This window comes from Enhydra lutris, unplaced genomic scaffold (genome assembly GCF_002288905.1).
Source record: "Enhydra lutris kenyoni isolate GAN:26980312 unplaced genomic scaffold, ASM228890v2 scaffoldscaffold50, whole genome shotgun sequence".
Lineage (NCBI taxonomy): Eukaryota > Metazoa > Chordata > Mammalia > Carnivora > Mustelidae > Enhydra > Enhydra lutris.
This window is the reverse complement of record NW_019154134.1, coordinates 863,369-872,319: the sequence shown is the minus strand read 5'-3', so window position 1 is coordinate 872,319 and position 8,951 is coordinate 863,369. Positions and strand designations below refer to the sequence as shown.

The 8,951-nt window shown below is 46.9% G+C and overlaps 1 pseudogene; it reads left to right on the top strand.

Annotated features, from left to right (window-relative positions):
• The first annotated feature begins 1,081 nt into the window (after positions 1-1,081).
• Positions 1,082-1,732, top strand: LOC111156893 (annotated as a pseudogene).
• Positions 1,733-8,951: the final 7,219 nt, after the last annotated feature.

Sequence of the window (8,951 nt, the reverse complement as noted above, 5' to 3'; positions counted from 1 at the left end):
CACAGCTCCTATATGGGTTGCACGTCCCTCTCTACCCACAGATACAAACAACAGCTTAACCAGGTCACTGTGAAGCTCCCAGAGCTAAAGCTTCAGAGCCCTTACCCACAGTAGCCCCTTCCAAGGCCCTGGAAAGAAACATATGCACATAGTCTTGGGTTTCTCTAAGCTCTGCCAAAGTCAAGTCTCAACCCCAAGTGGAAAGAGTGCTGTTTCTCCCCCCTCCATTTTCCCTTCTGTTAGGCCTGCCCTCCTGTTGTCTGATGTACCCAAGCAGGAATCAAGCTGGCAAACTGGTGGTATAGTGAGTTTCTAGCAGGATGTATTTATGGGGTTCACAGTCACCCCCACATACGCTGAATGACTGCAAACCCTCCAGGGCAGACACAGCTCCCAAGAATACTCCCGCACCCATGTGCCCACTGACCCCAGTTCCTGACACAGCCACATCAGCAGGTGAGACACCACATGAACCTGTCCTACAGTGCCCAATACTGAAATATGTGGTGGGAAAGAAAGAGAAAGTTTGAAATAGAGTCAGATGCCAAGGTGGGAAAGATGCCTCCAATTAGGAGACTTGTATAATTACAAGTGGAGGATTCAACTTACGCAAAGGGAAAATTCTCTTCTGTCAGAAATATACTTGATGTATGCAGTTACAATGCATCATAGTTTTTCTTTCCTTTTTCTTTTTTCAAGATTTATCCATTTGAGAGAGAGAGAGAGAGAGAGCGAGCGCATGAGTGGGAGGTTGCAGAGGGAGAAGGTGAGAGAATCTCAAGCAGACTCCTCGCTGAGCGTGGAGCCTGATGTGGGGCTCAATCTCATGACCCTGAGACCACAACCCAAGCTGAAGTCAAGAATCAGATGCTCAACCAACTGTACCACCCAGGCGTCCCACCTTTTTCATTTTTGATGGACTCACACAACACAGAATTTAGCAAAATTCCTCTGTTTATGGTACATGAATATGTAATAATACTACAAACGGCATGTGTGTCTATGTGAATTCACTCATTTTCTGTGTCTCAACTGTTAAGAATGCAAGACAAATTTTAGCAGCCATCTCTCACTTGGCATCATGGCCATCCTCAGACCTCTAGTAAAGCCCAGGATTGTTAAAAAGAGGACCAAGAAGTTCATCCAGCACCAGTCAGACCAATGTGTCAAAACTAAGCACAAGGGCAGAAACCCAGAGGCAGTGACAATAGGGTGCAAAGAAGATTCAAGAGCCAGATCTTTTTTTTTTTTTTTAAGATTTTCTTTATTTATTTGACAGACAGAGATCACAAGTAGGCAGAGAGGCAGGCAGAGAGAGAGAGGGGGGAAGCAGGCTACCCGCTGAACAGAGAGCCCGATGTGGGGCTCAATCCCATGACCCCGAGATTATGACCTGAGCTGAAGGCAGAGGCTTAACCCATTGAGTCACCCAGGCGCCCCTCAAGGGCCAGATCTTGATGCCCAATGCTAGTTACGGGAGCAACAAGAAAACAAAGCACGTGCTGCCCATGGCTTCCAGAAGTTCCTAGTCCACAAGGTCAAGGAGCTGATGTACAACAAACCCTACTGCGCAGAGATTACGCCCACTGTCTCCTCCAAAAACTGCAAAGCCGTTGTGAGAACAGCAGCCCGGGGGTCCATCAGACTCGCCAATCCCAACGCCAGGCTGCGCAGTGAAGAAGATGGACAGATAGCTGATGTGCACATCATATTCATGCTAATAAAGCCATAAAACTGCTCCCCTCAAAAAAAGACACATTTTGATCGTGACACGATCAAAAGACATGATGCTAGAGAAAAGGCTAGATTATCTTTTATTCTCTTCATAGAAACTATTTTAGAAAATCATTATCATAGGAAGAAATGATCAAAGAGTATGAAGCTAGAAAATGCAAGAATAAAAAGTATGATGGAGGTATGTCAGGCAGTTAATTAAGAAAAATGTTATTCTTTTGGATTTTATAGTGTTTGAGGTATCTGCCACTTTTTAAAATATGTAAACTGGGGCGACTGGGTGGCTCAGTAGGTTAAAGCCTCTGCCTTCGGCTCAGGTCATAATCTCGGGGTCCTGGGATTGAGCCCCACATTGGGCTCTCTGTTCAGCGGGGAGCCTGCTTCCCCCTCTCTCTCTCTGCCTGCCTCTCTGCCTACTTGTGATCTCTGTCAAATAAATAAATAAAATCTTAAAAAAATATATGTAAACTGTTAGAGCTCTTTTCTCTACCTTTTTTCTTGAGTTTTTAAAATTGTAAGCATAGTTGACATACAATGGTCTATATTTTTTTTCTCTAAATAGTTATTACATTCTTAATATTGGATTCCTAATTTTTATTCTTTCTCCAATTGTATAAGCTTTGGTCCCCGTAAAATCTTGACACTCCCCAGCAGCCACCATCCCCTGAGTACCAAGATGTGTCAGGAACTCTGAGAGATCCTTCTCCATGGATTATTTAAACTTAATCTTCAATAAACCCACAGAGATAAACTGAGGCTTAGAGCATTTATTCCAAATAACACAACTCGTTCTACAGAGTTAAAGCAAGGATTCAAAATCCCATAGCATCTGGAGCAGTGCAAAATAAGCAGTGCAAAATAAGCAGTGCAAAATAAGAACTTTTCTGACACTCTGTGTTTTTCTCCCTGAGCTCAAGATTTCTCATATTGAAAGATGAAGGGGTCAAAAGAGATTTAAATATGTACATGCATAGAGGACACACGTAAAGATACACAGCACTGGTGATGGTGGCTGCCTCTCTGGGGAAAAAAATGGGATGCGCCTTCACATTTGTAAGCAACTTTACATATGAAAGTCCTTAGCACAGTACCTAGCTTACGTGACAAGTGCCCAATAAATATCAGCTATTGCTGTTAGTTAATGCTATTGTCAATTAGTTAAATAAATTAATTTTTAAAAATTAAAAGGTGGGTGCTGATGCCTAAAATCCCTTCCAGCTGGATTTAGTGTTTGTTTAGATGACAGTTCCTAGCAGATTCCAGTGCGGGGGGGGCTCTAACGCGCTATTGTGTTTAATACTCCCTGCATCTCTGTGCAATAAGTACTGTTCTCATTCCATTCTGCAAATATGGAAACCAAGGCACAGAGGGGTTACATAACATAACCTAGGTCACACCACACAGCCAATGAAGCAGAGGATGGGATGAACAACACCCAGGCTGGTGACTCTAAAGGCCAAATAAGAGAGCAGCCTCACTGGCTCCACTCCTGGTATGATATGTGGGTGTCCTAGCATTTTTTTCACTTTTAACACGCGCATCACCAATGAAATCCATGTATAGCAGGACAGTCATCAGGGAGCCTAGTGTGGGACGTCTGCTGTCACTGCAGATGTGAAGGTGGCAGAAAAGCCCTACATGGTTTATTAACAGCTAAGAATTCAGAAGGGAGGGAGTCAAGGATGGATAAGAAAGGAAGAAAACTTGTGAAACATCTACCCTGAGTCTGACAAAGGACTTGACTGTTCCTCAGATACCCTCCCATCACTGCAAAGGGGAGTCCCTGTCATCCTCATGCCCACTTCTGAGCTCAGCAGGCAAGCTGAGAGTTCAAGAAGTCCCTAGGTGGTGGGGCCCTAGAAAACCCAGACCCAGGGGCCCACTGTTCTCTACAGCAAAGGGCGTCTCCCAGCCTGCCCTCCCCTTCCTCTGCTCCTCTAGGCTTTCCTCCGCCTGCACAGCTTAAAGCAAATATTTCTATACAGCACAGCACAGCTCAGCAGGCCTGAATGGTAACTGTCCTACTGAAAAACCTCTGGGGACAGGAGGTCTTCTGAGTCTGTTTGCTGAAGCAGGGACTCTTTGCCACAGGGAGAGAGGTGGGTGAGCCCATGAGTTCTGTTGCACAGAAGGCAATGGACCCAAGAGCCTACAGGCATCTTGCTGGGATAAAGCTCTTTTGGAATTTCCACTCTGTTTAGGAGCACTGAGCACGTACCCTCCAAGTACTTGCCACCTTTGCCTCTGTCTGATCTTTAAATGCAGCTCTGGCCTTTGTCTGCCTTGCATGTAAGAATGTGATTGATGGTCTACATAAGGGGCCTGGACTACTGTGGAATTCTGGCAACAACCACCTAATAAAAGTCTTGTTACATCAGAGCTGTGTGACCTTGATCATGTCACTTGACCTCTTAGATCTGGTTTCTTTATCTGTAAAATGAAGATTACAAATTAATAATTATTTCTATACAATGAAAGATGACCCTCCAACCCACCCTAGATTACAGGTGCCTTGAAGAGAGTGAACATTCTGGCTCACTTTAGCATTCCCTTCAAGGTGCCTTCCTAGTAAGTCACCTTACTCCAAAGAAGGGGCTCGGCAGTTTACTAATTTAAGGCAAATGGGGTAGTTCAAAACACAGCTGGATTCAAATCCTGCCTCTGCCACTGACTTCCTATGAGGAGGCTTTTGGAGCCTGGTCATCACTCATAACTACGGCTCTGGGGCCCTTATGGTGCAAAACTCTAGTTTCTCATAATGTTTTCATAGAGTGAGGGACACAGGAACCCTGGCTGCTTCAAAGGCAGGCAGTGGGGGGAGGATTCAAGGCCACAGTGAGTGCAAAGTGGGCTACACAGGATTGGCTCAGAGTAAGAGCAGATAAACATGGTCTAGGAAAAGCAAAAATCAAAAAAGGATGCTAGGGGCACCTGGGTGGCTCAGTCAATTGAGCATCTGCCTTCTGCTCAGGTCCTGAATCCAGGCTCCTGGGACTGAGCCAGAACACCACTGAGATTGAACCCAAGCACTGAGACAAGCTTGGTGCTCAGCAGGGAGCCCGCTGCTACCTCTCCCTCTGCCCCTCTGCCCCACTCTACTCTCTCTCTCTCTCTCGAGCTCTGCTCTCTTTCAAATAAATAAAATCTTTTAAAAACACACACACATAAGAGGATGCTAAACTAATATAACCTAGGTCCACAACATGCTATTCGAAAGCTAGAAGAATTTTGCTAATATGCAAAGCTAATACCACAAATTTGTATTTCCAGGGACTCACTCCTTTTCTGAGTATTCCAGGAAAGGTTTTATGAGCCTTGCTTTTTTGTTCGTTTTTCCCCCATTGTGAATGTGGAAATGGTTCCATTAGCAAAGATATATGAATTTTTAACAACTCCTCCACCAAAAAAAAAAAAAAAAGTCTACTGACATAAATGAATCTTCATCTTCATTTCATATTAATAAACCACAGAGCTGACATAAACAATGAGTTTTGTTTTTCTCTTAAAACTGTCATGTCATTCTAAGAACTCAATGCTGTTTGCAAACACTCTTAAGGGACTGGGGCTTTCGACTGTGAAAGAAAAACCTATAGTGATTGTGAGGGCCTGTATGAGGGTCTGGTTAGCCAGAGGAACTTAGTTGCAAACTCCAGATATAGGGGTGGGCCAGGCCAGATGGAGACATCCAATCAGTGGGGTGTGCATATATTTGCTGTGGTGAGTTGAAATCTCATTGGCGACCTGTGTGTGGGCCGGGCTCAACCACCTCTATAAAAGTTAGTCTGAGGCTGGCGGGGGCAGGGGGCGGAAGTAGGAGGAGGAGTTAGAATAGCTCTTAGAGTAGTAGGAGGAGTTAGACTAGCAGTTGGAGTAGCCCTTAGAATAGTCGTTAGGGTAGTCGTCGGAGTAATAGTCGTCGGGAACAGCGCCGCCCCCAGCTGAGTCCCGGCCCAGTGACCTCGCCGCCCTGAGCCACGGCCCCGCGGTGAGCTGCCTCGTTGTGGAGCGGCCTCATCCAGAGCAGCCTCATCCAGAGCGGCCTCGTCTGGAGTGGCCTCGTCTGGGGAGCAGCCTGGTCTGGAGCGGCCTTCTTGGGAGCGGCCTTGTCGGGGTCGTCGTCGTCGTCTCTTCGTAAGAGACGGCCCCTACCAGTCGGTTTGATTTTCGATGCTTTGCTTGACTTTCGCTTTGCATCAGTCTCGTTCCTTTGATCACAAACCTTAACAGTGATTACTGCTTGGACTCGGAAAAGGTGTTTCTAGCTGCACTGCACCTCTCTGAACAGAGGCTGAGTGGCTGCATTAAATCCTAAAAATTTATAGGAGGAACTTGGGCCAAAAAGACAAAAAGAAGAAAAAAAACACCTTGTACCTGGGAAGTTTTTGTTTTTAAACATTTATTTGTTTTAGAGAGAGATAAAGCATGAACAGGAGGGGTAGAGGAAGAGGGAGCAAGAATCTCAAGCAGGCTCCTTGCTGAGCACAGCACCCAATGCAGGGCTCCATCTCAAGACCCTGAGATCATGCCCTGAGTGGAAAACCAAGAGACATGCCCAACGAACTGCAGCCCCTATACCTGAAAAGTTCTTAAAAACAATTTCCTGGTTTTCCCTGCCAGCTATTCTGCCCTTCTTTAGAAACCGTTTACTCCATGGGGCTAGCCCTCTTATACCATGTGTGTCTAGCCTGGATGGGCACACGTGGGTTTACTCCGGGACCAGCTGTATCAGGAAGAAAAGTCCTCTGAAGGAGATAACCAGAGGAGGGGAAAGAAGGGTGAGGCTGATGGAGAAGAAGCATAGAGGAGTCAGAATGCCCACACCTCATTCTCCATCTTGACACTTCAGAGCTGTGCTCTGGTAAGTCTTTTGACCTCTGGGAGACATAGATGCCTTTTCTATAAAATGGGGATAACAACTCCTCTTCTGTCGACTTCAAGAGGACTGCTCCTTCTCCACCACCCTCCCCTGAGCAGATGGCTGCTGGCCCCTGACCCAGCCCCCACACCAACTCACACAGCTGAAATAGAGAGCAAGGGATGCCGGGACTGCTAACCCAAGTGTCCTTGTGTGAAAGCGAGGGGAGTTCTGCGTGCTCCCCTCCCCCGGCTGCAGTGTGCTTCGGGTTCCAACAGCCCAATCCTCTACCCTCCACACTGCACCCTTTCCTCTCAATACTGCTCAGCATTCCTCGGCCAACACTCTTGTCCACAAATGCCCAAAAGGAGAAAATGGGTACACAGCACTGGTGCAGGGCATCTTCGGTTCCTATTTTACACAATCATTAGGAAAACTATAAAGGAACCTGGGTAAATGTCTATAGTATAATGGTGATTGGAAGACAACAGTCACAAAAGTCACAGGATGTCCCTAAATTTGCAGCCTTAAGATGGAATCAGACCTGGGTTTGAATCTCAGTTCTGCCGAAAGACCTCTCAGAGCCTCCTCTCTTCGGCTCTTCGTTGAAGTAATCAGGATAGTAATTCCTTCCTCGCAGAATTACTGCAAGAATTTGGTGGAAAATATGTAAGCCCAGAGCACAATCCTGGCCCCAGGAGAGGCAGTTCACAGTATGTGCATATGTGCATATGTGCAAGGATAAGGAGGAGAATGCATAGCAGGCCAAAGGGCAGGTTCCTTCTAGAGATAAGACAGGGCAGTGGTGGTGGTGTTTCCACTTAAGACTGTGATATTATCTTAACAAAATATACAAACATAAATGGGGCTTCCGACTAGAATAATACAATTAAATAAGATTCCTCCAATCAGCAACCCTGCCCTTCTCCCTCTTCCTGGGCAGAGCTGCTCCTGCACTGTTCTGCTCTTGGAACCATTTACATAAAAATCGGAAAAATCAGAAAAATCCACAGCCTCGGGAGCTTGCGAACCCCAAGCCCAAGCAACTCTTCAGCCCCCTTTGTTATCTGTTTTCTAGAGATCTTCTACATCCAGTGGGGCAGGGAGAGGCCAGGAAGCTAGGCTGGAGGATGAAGAGCAGATGTGTGATGGGAAAGCACTAATAATGAGGGCTTTGGATAAAAGCTTAGGGTGTTTTCGAAGCTTCTGCACCTTGGTCCCAGAACCCCTAAACACCCTTCAGCAAACCATGAGACTGTCCAGTAGGGTGTCAGGCACCCTGGAAAGTGCATCCCTCACTGCAGCCTGGGTTTAAGCCCCAAGCTCAAGCAGGACAGTTTGCAGCAGGTGGGGTGTGTTCGGTCAGAGGCCGGTGACTGGGGCGGGCTTAATTTGTTCCTAGACAGTCATCAGTGGAGACAGGCTCAATTATTTTCATTACATGGAGTCAACAGCAACTGGAGGAATAATGGGTCTGAGCCAGAGAAGCAAAGGTTAAAGGGAGGGGGAGAGAGTGAACCAAGGCTGGGGGGGGCTCTCAGGCCCTCCATGCCCAGTGAACTGTGATGCCAGGATGGGTGAACAATGGCAGGAAGACATCGGATACTTGTCTGGTCCTGCTCTGCTGGTCCCAGCATAAACTCCTAGAAGGCCAGGATGGCACCTACTAGGTAACTTACTCCAGAAGCCTTGGTTAGAAAGAACTTCATCAAAAGACCTCATCTAAATGGTGCAGTGTTGAGAGGGATGCACAGCCTGGGGGTCCTGTCACCCCCTCTCCCTTACCCAGCTGCTCCATTTCCTGCTGCAGTAATGACAACTCACCTTCCTAAAGGCGTCTGACTGCCAGGCACTGGGCTAAACACTTGGCACACGCCATCTTATTTCACTTTCCTGACAACCTGTGAGGTATGGACTGTTGAAGTTGAGGAAACTAAGGGTCACAGAGGGTCACGTGACTTGCCCAAGCTGGTTAAGTGGCAGAACCACCAAATCCAGATCTGTCTGGCCCCAGGGCCCAAGCTCTCAACCCCTATACTTTTTCTTCTCCTTTTTTCTCCTCTGCTTACGTCAAAGGCCTTCCGCCCTCTCCTTAACCCTCTACCAGACACTGTATCTTCTGGAGGCCTGGGGGCTCCTCAGTAGGCTGACTTCAGAAGAATAAAGCCCCTCAGGTGGAGGAGTTTCTGTTTCTGAGATTTCTCAAGAACAGGAAACTTCCCGGGCTGCCTGCAATAAATTCAAGGCTTCCTTCCTTTGTGATTTCACCCCGGGAACAACACTCCAGGATGACTCATCTCCAGGCCGGCAGGAGATCTCCTCTAGAGACTGGAGGTGACCTTGGCCAGGCACTCACATCCTG